The 18,440-nt window shown below is 40.8% G+C and overlaps 1 protein-coding gene across 1 annotated transcript in view; it reads left to right on the top strand.

The window, feature by feature from the left end:
• The window catches only part of SESN3 (sestrin 3), a 79,095-nt gene that overhangs the window by 28,684 nt on the left and 31,971 nt on the right, over nucleotides 1-18,440 (top strand). The window lies entirely within an intron of this gene.

Genomic DNA, 18,440 nt, shown 5'->3' with positions numbered 1-18,440 from the left:
CCAACAAAATGCAACACCCCCCCGTCCATGCATGTGTACCCCTGCATGCATCCCGCCCTATGCGCATGCACGCGTACCCCCTGCATTCCCCCTATGTACACATGGAGCCCCCCACATGCCCCACATGCATGCGCGGCAGAGACCCAAAGACCAGCTGGCCGGTGGGAGGTGCATGTGCGGTGGAGCTGAAGTGGGGCGATGGCTCACGTGCCATCAGAGAGGGCGCTGCGTGCTACTTCTGCCACGCATGCCATAGGTTTGCCATCATGGGCATAGCATAAGGTGAGGGGTAGTGCTGGTAGTGCATAAGACTTCACCAGCACTGTTTGATATTTCTGGAAATAGGCTGAGATGTAGTGAAAGAATATTTAATATTCTGTTTATTTAATATTCTGTTTTGTTGTTCAGTTTAAATTCTGGAAGCTTCACGAGACAGATTTAAGAAATACACATCCAGAGGTCAGATATGGGGTTTTAGTTCATTATAAAGAAAAGAAAGTGGGGAAGAGAGTGTTCAAAAGAGAACATAAATTCTGGTCTCTGTCATCGCAATCAATTAGTGGTTTTTAAAAGTAAAGTACAGTACTCTGCCCAATTAATTTGCCTCAACTCCTATTCATTTTGTAGTATGCATATCTTGTACCTATTTGCACAACAGCCCAAGTTAGAAAAATGAAATATTATTTTAAAAATATATCATCCTTGTCCAGTCTCAGACTCTACATACAAAGAATTTCATTTTTTTTTAATGTGGATATATTAAATGTAGTATTTCTGTGTACTTCAACCCAGAAACCCATGGTAATTTTTTCATTTTGCTTCATCTGTAGATCATGCCCAGCTGACTAGCATTCAAAAAAAAAAAAAAAAGAGCACACTTCCAATTCCAGAACCAATTTTCCTTTTTTATTTACTTTGTTCCCAGCAGATGCAAGTTAAAAAAATTACCTAGAGAGAACTGTAATGAACCCTAACCAGGAGAACTTTATATATTATCTAATGATTTCATAGCAGTAGCTCTTATTGAAAGAGCCATTGGATCGTCTCCTTGTTCAGTACTGTTTTTACATTTCTTAATAGCCTCCAGAGAGATTAGATGTGCTATGATATTGGGATGTCTGTTCAGCTTCCTGGAACATATTACAAGAACATTTCTGAACTCTGATCCTTATTAAAAATAATAATCCTCCCAGGTTGGTTGCCCTCTGGTCAGCTTCATGCAGCCTTGCATGGCACCAGTCTGTGGCAGTCAGGACCCACACTGTGGAAATGATTGATCACGGAGTGGCCTGACTCCTACGTAGTCTTGAAGTGCCTGTCCTAGTTCCTGCTCTCGTTAATGTAAAAACAAAACAAAAGAAAAAGATTACATGGAGTTTCGTTATTAGAATTGCTTTATTATCTGCCAGAGGCAGGAAATGGCTTTGCACTGTTGCCTTTGGTTCTATTGCTGAATTGGAGTTTTGTCATAGGCAAGGTTAACTAAATACATTTTCTTCCTTGGTCAGTATTAACTCTACATATACTGTTCCTGTTGGCCTCTTTCTTCCTTCTAAGCTACCAGTATGAAGTCTGGGGTGTCAAACTCAAGGATCCAGCCCGCAGGGTGCTTAGATCTGGCCCATGGGCCCACAGTGAGGGACAGGCCCGCAGTGCCTCTGACATGGAAAATGGGCTCCCAAGTTCCATTTCTGGCTGTGACAGCCTCCTGCAACCCTCTGCCAGTGAAAACAGAGCTCGGGAGGGCCATGCTGGCAGAGGGTTGCAGGAGGCCATCGCAGCTGGAAACGGAGCTCAGGAGCCTGTTTTCGCTAGCAGAGCACTCGGGCTGCCACAGGTGCCCCCAACATGAGTGACATCGAGTGGGCAACACCCACTCTGGCCATACCCACCCCAGCCCTCTGAGGCCAAACACAACCCCTGATGTGGCCCTCAATAAAATCGAGTTTGACACCCCTGGTGTAACTGGTTTACATATATTCCTCTGAGATTCCAGAGATTTTCTAACGTACATATTCTGACTTCCACACGGATAAGAAATTATTTGCCTGTGCATTTACCATATACTTACAACCAATTGCTTAGTGACCATGCAAAGTTATGACGGACAAAGCAAAAGATACTTACAACTCAGTTGCGAAATTCCAATGGCCTCCATGGTCACATGACTGTATTTTGGGCGTTTAGCAATTGACCCACATTTATGGCCATTTGCAGTGTTCCATGGTCACATGACTGTGATTTATGCTGATAAAAAGTATAGTCCCTTATCTGTCTTGAAAAGACTGTAGAGTGATAGACTGATTAGGTTTAAAGCCATCTGAACCATTATGTGGGATTTTTCTTTTAAGATTAATCAAAATAAGCAAAATTTGGAAATTAAGAAAGAGTAATGCATATTTTTTTAGAAATGCATATGCACTATTTAATAGAAATGTTAGATACCTTATAGATTACTTTTGCTTTAAAAAATAACCTGATTCCTCTGAAAATTTACGTCAGTAAACATTTGGTCTATTATACAGTATAGGTTTCTGGTTCAGTGTTTAAACAAAGCACTCATTTCTCCCCACTTCCCCCTTATTTACCTTCCTGTACAGAATATTGCCTCCCACACCCATTAAGCTGTGCCAAATGTATACTTGAACTGGCAGAACAACTTTCCAAAATGCTTCAATTCACAAAGGTTAATGGAAGAATGTTATCCTATAGCCCATCATTTAGTTGAATGTTTAATTCTAAAACGATTTGAAGAAAGCCTGCAGGTTGCCTAACTGACCACTTTTAAAACTGAAAAAAAGAGAAAGAAATCACAGATTAATCTCAGGAGACTTTCAAATGAAACATAAGTCATGCTTTCAAAAATAGGCATTTCAGTTTAACAAATGTTAAGCGCATTGGTGTAGAGCAGTGTTTTTTCAGCCTTAGCAACTCTTAAGATACACGGACTTCAACTTTTGGAATTCTGAGAACTGAAGTCCACACAACTTAAAATTGCTAAAGTTGCAACACACCTGCCTAGAAGGTGGCTGTTACATTTTAAGTTATCTGGATGCTAACAATATGTAGGGATTGCATATTTAAAGGACACCTCGCTTATATATGCTATGGAAAAAGTTATAGTGATACAAAAAGCCAAAATAGTGAGTTCAAGTTGGGCATGAAAACTGGCCAGTCATTCTTTCACCCCAACTTACCTCACAGGGTTGTTGTAGGGAAAAGAAGAGGAGGAAGGAGTATTAGGTATGTTCATTGCCTTGAGTTATTTATAAAAATAATAAAGGCAGCATAATTTAAGAATAAAAATAAAAATGTTGCCTATGGTATGCTAGCTTTTGGTATCAAGCAGCAAACATTATCATTTGTGGGGATGAAGGAACAAATTTATTTTAGAGAATATATCCATCCATCCATCCACCGCTAAAAGTGTGTATTATTATTGTTATTTATTATTATTATTTATTAGTTTTGTATGCCGCCCACTCTCGGAAGACTCAGGGCGGCTTACAATAAAAAGGGAGGGGGGGAGGGTGTACATATGTACAATTAAATAGTATGTAGCTAAACCACACACCTCTCACTTTTCTTGTAAGTGAGTCATAGCCTAAGCAGATCAAAGTAGATGAAGACACTCATTTGTGTTCTTACACCTTTGGCTGACTTTGCAACACTAAGAACATTTCTATATTTAAATCGGTGACCCCAGTTAGGAGGACTTGGCACGTTTCCAAACGTACTGCCCATGTTCTCACAAAATGGCTGCCACCGTGGGCATGTAAATCAGATAGTTTCGTGCATAATGACCACCAAAGGAGGATATACTGGTATGTTAATGTCTATAGGCACCATGCTCCAGATCCAGCATAGTAGATGGCAAAATTCAAGCTGTATTACACCATCCTCGAAATAGGAAGAATGTGCTTTTGTTTATTTTTAATTAGTTACATATTAAGTAATATAATTATTGCAACAACAGCTTTGTTGATGAAGAACGTAAACTGGTGTTCTCATCCAAATTCTGAATTGATCCAGACCAGAATACTGTGACATCTAACTATGCAATAAATAGGACTGTTTTCTCTGTTTTGGGTTTTTGCTTTCATTTTGGGATGTGCAGTTCATCTCCACATGATACCCCTTGAAAAACATGAGACATCCTAAGGCACATGGGAGGAGCCCAGGGTTGTAAATCCTGCCTAAGTTAGTCTATCCCCTTGAACCTCTGCTGAGGCTGGGATGGTAAATTATGTTGATTACTAGGTTGTTTACTTGTTTTTGAGATCAACATACTCCACCTATTAAACCTATGATGTTTCCAAGTGAAACATCACTGCTGTGATTGTCCCAAAGTCTCAAAAAATCTCTAAACCGAGAGAAGTTAAATACATTCATATCTACTTACCAAACAGAAAAAAAAACAAGTAAATCATGGGGGGGGGACCCTATATTACTTTTAAAGCAGATCTTTTCACATTATTTATATGAAGCAAAATGTGACATTGGAATATCTACTGAAAGCTAAACAATAAATATGTTTTATTTATTATAGAAATAATAGGAAATATGTTTTGTAGGAGCGAAGTATGCGTAACTAAATTGGTTCATTACTTAAGATAACACAAAGTCCTTTTGTCTAACAATTGAGTTAGATTTCAAAGTTTCATGTTTTCAGCAGCATTTGTTCATTCTATTATTATAGCTAACAGCCTCTTTCCATGATGCTGCCAATAAAATGTTCACAAGTAATCCTCAACTTAAGACCACAGCTGAGCCCAAATTTTCAGTTGCTCAGTGAGACAATTGTTAAATGGGTTTTGCCCCGTTTTATGACCTTTCTTGCCACAGTTGTTAAACGAATTGCTGCAGTTAATAGGATGGTTGTTAAATGAATCTGGATTCCTCATTGATTTTCCTGGTCAGAAGGTCACAAAAGGTGATCACATGACCCCAACTGTCTTAAATATGAACCAGTTACTAAGTGTCTGAATTTTGATCACGTGATCATGGGGATATGGCAATAGTCATAAATGTGAAAAAATGCTCATAGCTCACTTTTTTCAGTAACTTTGAATGAACCGTTGAACCAGCTCAGTAAATGAACTGTTGTAAGGCAAGGACTGCATGTGTATAAAAATATAACTAGAACTGGTTTTCAAATTGACTACAAAGATCAGCAGAATTCATGTGGTCAGGTATTCCATGTTATTGCTGTAAGCGTATGTGTAATGTTTTTTTGTTTATGCAGCTATTATACAAACCAAGCATATGTAATTGGCATTACACCACTTTTATGAGCTAGTGAGTTTGTTTGGGTACAGGGAGATGTCTTGATTGTTAAAAAGAGATAGGGGGTAGACAATTTTCGGTTGGCCATGCGTGTACATAACTGTTCTGACGTAGGCTTCCCTAGCAGTACGAAGCCAAGCCAACGATAAGCCTCTTTTATTTAATTTACAGTGAATTCTTCTCCAGTCCTGGCCCCACAGTCTTTCAAGATAGTTCACAATTACCAACCTTTATCAGGATTGGAGAGTGGCCAAGCCAATATGTTTCAGACACTGCAATACTTGGCAAGAATGCAGGAATAAACTAATTGTCTCCTGCAAACACCCCTCCCCTCTTATTTCCTCTGGGAGGGGCCATTCAACGTCCACCTGTGGCCTTACTCCCAAGTCGGCCCTTGTTCCTTAGCTGTTCCCTTCGTCTGGCAACTCTGCGCATGCGCACACTGGGAACAGGCTCCAGATGTTTGTCTGCCCCACTGATGTCTGACTCCGAAGGCAGCTGATAACGGTCAGATGGCCCGGGCCCCCTCTCTGCCTCCGATGCAGAGCCCTCATCAGAGCCTTCCCCAGACTCCAGAACTGGCCCATGTTCCTCCCAAACCTCCTCACTGTCTGAATCTGCTACCAGCTCCAATGGTTGCTGGAGGGGCCACAACAATAACCATTTGGGCCTTGTTTGTCAGGTGGTTGCTATTAGGGTAGATAAAAAGATACCGCAATATTTTTATTTGTCCAAATATTTCCGCGCATTTTTTTTCCAAAAAAACCTTGCACTTATATCAAAAAGGAAGAGGATACTTTTAGTTTTCTCAGAATTAAATAACCTTAAGGATAAGAAACATATTTCTAGATAAGCCGAGAACAGAAGTAAAGAGAACCGTGACATCTTCATAGAGTATTAGCACAGCTGGGAGCTATTTAGGAAAAGAAAAGGCAGTTGAAGCCAAATTATTTAGAATTATTTATAGCAATTCTGTACAGTTTATAGTAAACTGTACTATAAACTGTACGCAAACTGTACTGTTGGCGAACCTTTTTTTTGGCTCACGTGCCATAAAGGGGGGGGGGAGCAAAGTGACTTCCGGTTTGCTCGTAGGGTCATTTCTAGTCATCCAGAGGCTTCAGGGAAGCCTCCTGGAGGTCCCTGAAGCCTCTGGAGGGCTTAAACCGATCCTACAAGCAAACCAGAAGTCCGTTCCCGAACTTCTGGTTTGCCCATAGGGCCGTTTTTTTGCACTCTGGGGACTTCAGGGAAGCTCCTGACGCCTCCGGGGTGGTGGGGGAAGCTCTTTTCACCCTCCCTAAGCTCCTATAAAGCCTCTGGAGCCTGGGGAGGGTGTAAAATGGCTTTAAAAAAGTCTGAACAGGGCAATGCCTCGTGTGCCCTGACAAATGGCTCCATGTGCCATAGGTTTGCCATCCCGGGTTTATAGCAATAGAACCTAGACATATACCACTTCACAGTGTTTTATAGCCCTTTCTGAGCAGTTCACAGAGTCAGTATATTTCCCCCACCCATGTGGGTCCTCATTTTACTGACTGGGAAGGATGAAAGGCTGAATCAACGTTGACCCGGTGAGACTCAAACTGTCAGCAGTTGGCAGTCAGCAGCAAAACACAATACTGCATTCTAACCACTGCGCCACCATGGATCCTAAGGCTAGAACTCTCCAAATGCAGACTTCCTCTCAGTCTTGTGGTAACACTGTAGATCAGCGGTCCCCAACCTGTGGGGTGTGGCTCACTAGTGGGCTATGGGGGGGTTGTAACTGAGCCACAGAAACGGCCAAGTGTGAGCAGCAGGTGAGCACATGTACTCCATTTCAGTAAGCGGCGGGCGTGTGTGCGCACTGCTTGTGCAAATGGAGCTACGTACGTACACATAAGTTTGCTGGCCGCTCACACAGAACCATCCCCTCTCCCTGCTCCCTCCCACCAGTCTGCAAAACCGGAAACGTGTGGGGAACTCTTCTATAGATTATTCCACTTGAACAAATAAATATAGGGTTCTTAAAGGCATAAGCCACACGGATCTATTTAAAAAAATCTCCTGTGATCTACCCCTTCCCCAGCATTATTTCATAAATGAGGGCATTAGATATGCCATACTGGTAACGGTATTCCACCTATAGCAATGAGTTCCAAAAACGGAGCACTTCACACACGTGCATGCTCAACTGGGCCGCGAACAGAGGAACTGCCCAGGGGGGCTTGCGCGCACTGGAAAATGAACTTTCGGTTTCCGGTGCGTGCATGTGCGCCGGCCAGCTAGTCTTCTGGTTACTGCACGCATGTGCACACACCAACAAGCACTTCCAGTTTCAGGCACTGCCGCACACACAAAAGCCAGTTGATCTTCACATGCACGGGTGTGGCAGTAACCGGAAGAGGAACAGGCGACGCTGCACTTGCCATGGTTCCGAGTGCCATTTCAGGCACGTATGGCATAGGTTCGCCATCACTGATCTATAGTAACCACATGCCTCCAAGGAAGTGGTGGGTTTCAAAAATTTTTAGAACCTCTTCTGTAGGTGTGGCCTGCTTTGTGGGAGTGGCTTGCTGGCCATGTGACTGGGTGGGAGTGGCTTGTCAGCCATGTGACAGGGTGGGCATGGCCAACTTGTAAAATGTGGTGAAACTCACTTAACAACGCTCTTGCTTAGCAACCAAAATGTTGGCTCAGAAACTCTGGCATTTGAAGCACACAAGTCTTACAGCTGTTAAGTTACAAGACCCTTGCACTCCTAAACCTTTAGAAAAAAAACCCCAGGGGTGTTCAAACTTGACAGCTTTAAGACTTGTGGACTTCAACTCCCAGAATTCCTCCTCTCGCTCTTCATCTTGATGATGTGCGGACGGGTGGGGGGAGGGAGCTGGAACCGGTTCTAAACGGCACTGTAGATTTGTGGAGCCTCTTCTATAGAAGAGGTTAGAACTGGCAGGAACCCACCCCTGCTCCAGAGGTAGTGGTTATCACAAGCCTAGATATGGAGGCAACAGTTCTCCCACATTCACCCAAACATTAGATAGACTGAAGGTTCCATTTTGAGCTGTTGTGACTTCAAATTATTGACAGGCTGAATCTTAATAAATCCTTTCAGAAGCTACATAACCGAAAGTTCTCAAGAGGCGCTCATCCTGGGGGAGCAAACTTCACAGGTTAATGATAAAAAGTTGATGTGAACAAAATCGTGTGTGTGTGTGTGTGTGTGTGTGTGTGTGTGTGTGAGAGAGAGAGAGAGAGAGAGAGAGAGACAGTTTCTCTCCCCACTTAACAAAAGAAAGAAAGAAAAGGTCTCACGGAGACCTTTTTCTCAGCTCTACCTTAGTAGCTCTTCTTTGTTCATCTGTTCACATTTATGAATGGTAACTGTCCACCTGCCCTTCTAAAGCAGCAATTTTTGTTCTATTTTGAGGAAAGTGTGAATAAGAGGGCGCTTCCACCGACATGCCTGGGGTTGTAATCATCCTTTGATCTTTACATTTGATCTGCTACCCATACCCGTAACACAGGGCTTGGACAAGGCAGAGTAAATCAACAGCACAGCTATCTTGTTGGCCGTGTAGTATAGTATAAAATTTTACTAGGATTTTTTTTTATGTAGAGGCACTACTTGCTCCATATTTTTATTAGCCTGTGCACAATTATAAAGTCCCATAATCTCCAAGATGGACAAACCAATACATGGCCTCAACTGGCAACAGATTGGTTTAAAAACACTCAAAAGAAACATGGTTTGTACCCCCTGATGAGATCAAATTAGATCCTATGTAAAATACATGAATGCATTTTCTACCTCTGCCTTTTAAAAAAAACACCATAATATAACAATAATAATAGTAATAGCAATAATAACAATAATAATATATGAACCAAAGTACAGAAAATTTGCTGCAGGCTGTGAAAACAGAGAACATTATAAAAACAACAGAAACAAAGGCAGAATATAAGGAAAAACAGCTGGATGACAGATTAAATAGATGGAAAACCAAAGTTTTGAATGGACAATACTTGAAAAACATTGAAGGAAAATGTGATGAGAACCTTACATGGGCATGGCTTAAGATGGAAACCATCAAGAAAGAAAGTTTAATACTTGCTGCTCAAGAACAAGCACTACAAACTAATGCCATGAAAGCAAAGATACAAAAATCCACCGACAATCCAAACTGCTGACTTTGCAACGACAAAGTCGAAACTATTTCACATTTAATATGTGAATGCAGCAAAATCTCAAGGGTTGCCACAAAGAAGAGGGAGTGAAACTATTCTCCAAGGCACCCGAGGGTAGAACAAGAAGCAATGGGTGGAAACTAATCAAGGAGAGAAGCAACTTAGAACTGAGGAGAAATTTCCTGATAGTTAGAACAATTAATCAGTGGAACAACCTGCCTCCAGAAGTTGTGAATGCCCCAACACTGGAAGTCTTTAAGAAGATGTTGGATAGCCATTTGTCTGAAACGGTATAGGGTTTCCTGCCCAGGCAGGGGGTTGGACTAGAAGACCTCCAAGGTCCCTTCCAACTCTACTATTGTATTGTATTGTAAAATCGCACACGGATTACAAAGCTAGACCTGATTGAGTTGCTAAATTAATCCACTGGTCATTATGTAAAAAAATACAATTTACCTGTATCCAGAAAGTCATGGGAACATAAAGCAGAAAAAAGTTATTGAAAATGAGAAGGTAAAGCTCTTGTGGGACTTTTGAATACAGACGGATTGTCATTTGGAACACAACATGCCAGATAGCACAGTTGTTGAAAACCGAAACGTACAATTTATTGACATCGCAGTACCAGGAGATGCCAGAGCCGAAGAAAAAAACCTGGAAAATATTGCAAAGTACCGCGACCTGGCCCTCAAAACTACACAATTATGGATGAAACATGTAACAGTGATGCCCATTATCATCGGGGCACTTGGTACCATGTCCAAGAATTTTATAAGATACATCAACAAATTGCAGCTTCCTGCAATAACACCAGTGGACCTGCAAAAAAATAAAAAAAACCAGTGCTACTCGGAACATCGTATATTTTAAGAAGGTACTTGGTTGATATCTAGGACGCTGGCATCAACCCGTGTCAACTATTAGCACCAGTCAATGGTATTTGTGACACATTTTTGAATGTTCAGTTGGCTGAGTTTCATGTTTAATGAATAAAGTATAACAACAACAACAACATTTGGGCTATAAGGATAGGGAATTTAACACTTCAGTACGTCATGAAAATCTACCCCCAGCTGCAAAGCTGTGTTTTGTGCAAAATGAGTGGAGAAATAAAGGTGTCTTCCTATGTGGATCTAATCTCTTTGCAAGAGATGGATTTAATCAAAGCAGTAGCATTATGGGGGGATGGTTGAATATTCCATTTGCTCAGATTTCCTTTGTGATCTAATTAGGTTAAAGCAGGGAGACCCAATTACCCCCTTTCCTTGTATCAAACAATGCCATTAGCCCCACAAAAAAATAAACCTTTTTTTTTTAATACACAGGTCTCAATAGCAGCAATCCCAAACTGGATCCTTCACTCACAAACAAGCAATTACAAATTCTCCACTACCTCCTGGATATGCCCAAATTATTCACTTGGAGATAATTACCCACAATTTAAGAACCTCTGGGCTTTAGCAACCAGTAAAAAAAAATTAAAAGTCAGCCATGTGAAATATGCTCATTCTGGTCTGTATTTTTCCTGTTCTATTATTTTCCTAAACATTTGGTAGAAGTATGTTTTTAAAATAGAAATACATTTTCCTCTGGTTTTTACCGCCCCCCTCCCAATAAATGTCCTGGATGGGCAAACATGTTACCATTCGAACTGGCCAAGGCAGGAAAATTTCGATTTGATTTCCGGCAACTGGCTGTACCCAAAAGACCAGTTCACCCTCCTGCGTGCATAAATAACATTAAAAATAATTATGTGAATGCAGCCGAAAGCACCAATTCTTGCATGGTGTTATGAGTGTGTGTATTTATGCTCATCTTTGCAGCATCTGCTAAGGTGAATTTCCCTGCAGCTGAACTGCTTTGTTGTAAGCAATAACTTGCTTCGTGCTGCCATCTAATGAGTTCCCCTTTGACTGATTTGCCAGTAGAACATTGAAACTCGTAATCCCAGCTGCTCAGAAGTACTGTATGGAATAAATGTTGTTCTAATACTCTGAAATGCCATATAACAAACAAGTTTATGGTTCTGGTTTGCTCTTGACATGGTGTTATATGTTTGGTCTTGACTTTAACCTGCAATAAAATATGGGAAGCTGGCCCTTCCCGGATTAATAGTTCGAAGGCATTCGCTGTTCCATAATGCTTGCCCTTTTATTTGTTTCTTCCCTCCAAAATAGAAACAATGATCTCAAAGGATTTAATATTTTATATAGGCGGGCGGAAACAACTTGGAGAAAAAAGTTGAGAGATTCACAATTGCTAGCCCTGGGACCACACTTAGCCTCTTTCGACTGACCTATCCAAGAAATGTAATATTTTTATTGGTTTTCTCTATAGACATTTCTTGACCCGTCCTATCTGGTGTTCATGGGACAAGAAGCAGATATCAGTGCACCAAGGAAAGTCCTCAAGGACTACTTCCTATTTCCTCAAGGAAAGTCTCCTAAAACGATTCTCGATGGGGAAGAAAGGCCCAAATGTTTCAAATCCAATCATACAGATAATAAGTATTCTTGCCTACCTAGCAGTTTGAAAGCATGCAAGTGCAAGTAGATAAATAGGTACCACTTTGATAGAATGGTAGCAACATTCTGTGCACCTCAACGTGTAGTTATGATGGCCATATGGACACAGAAGCGTCTTTGGGCAATGTTGGCTCCCTCAGCTAAGAAAAGGAGATGAGCACAACCCCATAGAGTAGGACTTGACTAGACAGGGGAAACCTTTACCTTTACATATAATTAAGTTCAGAATAGTAGTTAACCTCTGAACACTATCCAAGAATAAAGTAAAGCATCCGAGACTTCGGATTCTTCCCCTTTTCAGTTATTTATTGTCTAGTATCTTTTTTTAGAAAGTAAATCAGTGTTTATGTTTTGTACTGAAGGAAGTTGGAAATCTGACAGCTCTTCATTGCATTCTTTCTTTCTTTTTTTAATCAAAAGCTGCATTTTATTAGAAAAACCATTTCCCCCTTCAAAACTTTCACTTCACCCACACCAGTTTAATGTTTTCCTGGAACTAAATTAGCAATTAAAGAATGGCCCAGGCCCAGGGAACAGTTGGCTCTGTCAGATAGTTCCATCTCTGAAAGTATGCAGGTCTGGACTTGCTTAGTTCCTGGGTGGAATAATATCTTATGGAAAAGTGGGTAATATGAGGAATAATTTAAAATCATACAAATGCAGATACACATCCTTCAGACTCAAATATTTGCTGTTTGATCAGGCTGGTGTTTTTGCTGGAAGTTTAAGTAGGGTTTTGAGAAGGTAGTATCTCCAAAATGACCTTCATGAAAGAGGCTGTCTTACTGCCAAGTTGGTATTAGGAGGAGAGGAGAAATAAATTTATACTCTTTCTGTAACTGATTTATGGTCTATGTGCAGCCACTTGATGCTGACCCCCAGCTACAGTTCTTCTGGCTAGTACCATAACCTAAATGATGGAATACTGACTACTGTATTTTAGATGACTTTTTTTTTAAAAAAAAGTTCACGTGTAAAGAAGACGTCTTGCAGGGGTGTCGAACTCAAGATCCATGGGCCGGATCCGGCCCGCAGTGTGCTTAGAACTGGTCCGTGGGGCCATCCTGAAAACAGCGAAGGACCAGCCCACGCTGCCTTTGCCAGTGAAAACAGGTTCCCAATCTCCATTTTTGGCTGGGACGGCCTCCTGCAACCCTCTGCCAGATCTCCATTTTCACTGACAGAGGGTTGCAGGAAGCCGTCGCGGCCAAAAATGGAGATTGGGAGCCCGTTTTTGCTGGCAGAGCACTCAGGCCACCACAGGCGCCCCCAATATGAATGACATCAAACTGGCCACGCCCTTTGGCCACATCCCCCTCCCACCCGAGGTCAAACACAACCCTGATGCGTTCCTCAGGGAAATCGAGTTTGACACCCCTGCTGTAGGGTATTGCCAGTGTCTGAAGCAGTGTGCCACTGAACGTCAGCTGTTTGAGAAGTAAAAGTGTTTGGAAAACCACCACTCAGCAAAATGATGTTTTTGCTGTGGGGAAAAGTAGGAGGACTAAGTGCAACCTTAAGCATCTGCATGAGAAGCAAGACATAAATCAAATTAATAAACGACTAGTTGCAGTAAGTCTGCCTCATTAAGATATTTTAATAAATTAATCCCAGCATCTTAAGACGTTTATGTTCACTCCCATGTTCCTAGTTCCTGATGAATAGCTATGTAAACACTTGACCATTCTAATGTTGCAATTAGTTTATTAACAATATATTATTTTATATTAGTGAGATGCGCGCCCGTGCACACACACACGATTTTTATATCTCTCCCACTTTTTTTAATGATGATGCTCGTCAGGAACTTCAACGAATTGCAGGTTCAGATCCATCATTTTTAGTAGATGGCATTGGCCACCAGCAAGACTGGTGAAGATGTTCCAAGATAAATCAGCCAAATGTTGGAAATGCCACCAGACACTGGGCTCGTACTATGTGTACTATGTATATGTGGTGGACTTGCGCAGAAGCAAAAAAAATATTGGACTAAAATACATACGTGGCTGGAAAAAAATGATACAACACATTGACTTAAAACCTGAAATATTTTTTGCTGGAGATTTTACTAGGAAATTATAATAAAGAAAATGCATATTTTATTATTCATGTTATAACAGCAGCTAGGATTGTATTTGCACAAAATTGGAAAAGTGAAGAGATCCCTACAGAGGAGAATGTGATTAGGAAAATATTAGAATGTGCAGAAATGAACAGATTGACATTGGCTATCAAAGAGAAAGAACAAACTGATTATTACACAATTTGGGGATCCTTTTACCGGTGGTTAGAGAATAGATAAGAATTAATAGTAAAATAAATTATCTAAAGTATAGAAAATGTATTATTAGTCAATATAACTAATAGATTGAAATAAATTATAATGGGATTGTTATAGTATTAGATACTTAAGATATTGGAAATTAAGCTAACATGAGATTAAATTATGAATAAGAGTGTATATTTGAATGTTGGCACAAAATATGTATACCTAGATGACACACTGGTTAATGGAAAATGGATTGTTTATATAAAAATTTAAATTTAAATTTTAAAAAAAGATCCATTTTAGGATACTAGGTTTTTGAAAGCTCAGGTAGAAGCTCTTGATTCTATACTGGGGATATAGGTTTGAAGATCACTAGGGGAAGTTAGAAACAACTTCCTGCTAGGATGAATTTAAACTGGGGGGGGGCACTTAAACATTGATTTGGAGCAGTGTTTCTCATACTCAACAATTTCAAGATGTGTGGACATGCTGCTAGGGAATTCTGGGAGTTGAAATCTATACATCTTCAAGTTGTTGAGAGATACCGGTTTAGAGAGAACAGAACTAAAATGAATTTCTCCATCTCATATAAATGCAGTAGTCCAGGAATTACAGGCAAAATGGCCAATGATTTTGCAGATTAAGGATATGGGGTTCCAACAGATCTGAAAGGCATTATGTTAGGAAAATTTTCCATGGAGGGAAAGTCAAGATTGAGAAGGTGCTATATTACATTTTTCTGAATATTTAAATATTGTTTTTGAACTTGAGACTAAAGTGACAAAAAAAAGAACAGTCTAAAGTACCAAAACATGGGAAATTTAAAATTAATAAACAGCCATATCTTCAACTCTAGTCCAACATTTTCAAGAGTTGGAAACAATTTGCATTAATTCTTTATGTGTCTGCTTTTCTGTTCAGCAAGCTTGACAGATGCGTTTTGACTTGGCAGGTCTTCATTTTATTTTATTTTTTTTCTTGTTGGAACTTGCTGCAGCTTATTTTCCTAATACTTTCCAAGAACTGACATATTGTTTGACTGCCTTAGAGCATGTATTGCTGAGATGTCAGATTCGTTTTTGTGCCCACCTGGAATAAAACATTCTAATCTTACAGCAGTCTTACAAATGGCTGCCTGTGGTTAGTGGAAATTGCTGTCAGACCAGAAGGCTTTCCAAATATCTTGTTTTGTCATATTACTGACATAGCAATCTATGGGCGGTAGATTTCAATGTGAAATAAATCTGACTGGTTTAGAAAGCTTTGGTTAAGAACCCTTTGAATGTTCAGGCTGCTTGCTGATGCTTCCAGAATGCATTCTTGTCAAAGAATGCTTTAAAAAAAATAATAGCCTCATAACTAAGTACACTGTCCAATCATCAGAACTAAACAGCATTTGTCTCTGCGTTTATGGGAGGTGGGTGTAGTAACAGAGATACCATTTATTAGGCACATAATAAGACTCTCTATTCTTAAACAAAAGCTAGGTAAGAGGGCAGGATAAACCAAGGTTCTGACCTGTGTTCATTCTGTTGGCAAAGGAGGTGTCACCCACCAGAGTTGCTCAACTTAAGTTTCCAACAACTTTTGTCGTTGATCATGCAAACTAGAGTTATAACAATGATAGTTAAGCAATATCTGGAGGGTCACAGTTGCCTCATTTCTGACCATGTACATAGAACTTTTAAAGATGTCTAATTTGGAGTGAAATGGTTAGACGATGGGTTCCTACGTGAAACGGTACAAGTTTGCTCTCGTGCGCGTTTCGCGCGCACACTGCTCACTTCCCTTGCGCGCGCCGGCCACACATTGCACATGTGCAGGTCGCTGTTAATGGTTGTGCCCATGTGTGAAGACCATTAAAAGCAAGATGCCAGCAAGGGAGACCGGGGAACTGGTTTGGGGACGTGGCCAGCCTGGCTCCCTGCCGGTTCTGCGACCCAGGCCAGATTACCACTACCAGTTCAGCTGAACCAGGCCAAACCAGGAGCAACCCATCTCTGGCTTAGGTACAGGGGTGGGATTATACCAGTTCGGGTGAACCAGTATCTGCAAAGTTCAGTTGAGAGTGAACCAGTTCACTCCAGCCTTCAGATGGGCCCGCCCGCCTATCTCCAGGTTATACTCACCTCTATTTCCTTGTTTTTTAGCCCAGCTGATCAGTGCGGCAGAGTGTATTGCCGCGCCTCAGCTGTTTTCCTGCGAACTGCACAGGCTCGCAAAGCGGTTGTTAAACCTGTAGGATGCCACCCCTGGCTAGGTAGCCCAATCTCTTTCAGATTTAAGGTCTCTTTTGGCCTTGAGAAGCATGAATGAGGGGAGCACATTGTAAACTCTGATTTGATCAGAAAAAGGGAAAAAGAAGTAGGATTTTAATTTAATTGAATACCGTTAACGTGATTATTCCTTGTATTTTAAATGATTTCCCCTTTCTGTCATATTAACAATTACAATTGGTGTAGAGATCTTATCCAAGTCTGGAGGATTATATTAGATTATATACTGTTGGATTGAACTATTTTAGGCCATTGTGGTTGGCTTCTGGCATCCAATTTTTCAGAATTGGGGGCTTTCTAACTCTGCTTAGAGAGGCTAATACTGAGCTCAGGCCCATCTCTAATAAGTATCTAATAGTGATCTGTTCTTAAGAAATCAATTCTGTATACAGACCATGAGGGAGGTTGTATCCTGTCATTACCCTACATATCCCTTCAATGTCATAGGGAAGATTGGGAATGAAAGATTGGATAGAAAGCATGATTGATGAGACATTGAGGGATTATATTGTAATTGAGGCTGGAGGTTAAGGAAGTAAGCCAAAGCGGTGAATATTAAGAAGGAATGCAAAAGATTGAACGGGTAGTATGTGTCCTGGAAATGAATTTTAACCATAAGTACTACAGCACCAAAGGAGAGTTGATAGAATTGTTGACAACCAGGAATCTGAGACTCTAGGCTAGAGATGAGATTTGTGAGTGTAATAAACCAAAAGTGAATCCAGATCTGGAACTTGGGCTGGGTGGAGTAACAAAGGAATGGCATGTTCAGAGTCGCCTTGTAGTATGAGATGGTAAATAAATTTGATAATAATTTGATAATAATGTTGATTCATTCTGCTTGCTAATGCCTCTCTTGCAATAACTCTTCCCAAAGCTGTTTTGCCACAATAATTGGTCATCAGGCTCTTAATGTTCATGGCGATGGGATTCCAGTTGCTTTTAAGATAATATTGCATTTTTGCTTTTAATACTGTCTTGGAGTCAGAATTTAGTAAAAATGAGATATATAAATATGAAAATCTTTTCTGTGGTTTTGACAGTGCTGTAGTATGCTTTTTCTTAATGGGATAGCTGACTAAATCGGGTGTCTTTTTATGAATTCTTGAGACCACTTTTGTTGCTTTTTAAAATTATCTTTATTTTTTCCCACCTGTATCACCCATTCTATCCAGCTCTGCAATTGGATTGGAACAATGGAAGTTGAGTTTGAAAGTAGCATTTATAGAATACTAGCTGATAACCTGGTGTTGCCTGGGTATTTACTTATCCCAGTCCTGTATTAGATAGGAATGGTGATGTCAAGTGGCAACTTAAGTGCGGAATGGGCTGTCCTCCCTCTTTCCATGAATGTCGCCGCAATTCCTGAAGAGGCAATGGCAAGGAATGGGTTTCTGCTGGCATTACTGCTGGTTCGGCACTTGTGCAGTTGCCTGTAAACAGGTCAACGCATACACAGAACATTAAAAATGTCAAAAAAAACCATGCCGCAGTGACCAGGGAACTGGTTTGGGGGTGTGGCAAGCCTGCTGTTCCTATCGGTTCGGGGACCCTGTCACAATTTCTACTACCAGTGCGGTAGCAACCCACCTCTGAACTTCTCCCTCAGCCCTGATTTCGGCAACAAATTAGTTAAAAATGTTTTCCCTGTGTTCCCTGAAGCATAATTTCTAATGTTCTATTCCCCCCCCCCATACCCAAGGGAGCCCCCTTGTGGAGTACTGTGAAGCTGTCTCCATGGCAACTCCACTGCGCTGTACAGTAGAAGCCATTTTAAGGCACAACAGGCTGTATAGTCACAGAACACCCCCCTAGGGGTGTTAGGGGTGTCTTACCCCCACAGTATTTGTTTCCATAGTGTAAGTCATCTGTGTACAATGTTTGATTGAAATTGCTCGATGTGTTCCAGAG

This window comes from Thamnophis sirtalis, unplaced genomic scaffold (assembly GCF_051295495.1).
Source record: "Thamnophis sirtalis isolate CommonGarterSnake01/CBP01778 unplaced genomic scaffold, rThaSir2_p1.2 scaffold_8, whole genome shotgun sequence".
Taxonomy (NCBI): Eukaryota; Metazoa; Chordata; class Lepidosauria; order Squamata; family Natricidae; genus Thamnophis; species Thamnophis sirtalis.
This window is presented reverse-complemented; position numbering and strand designations above follow the sequence as displayed.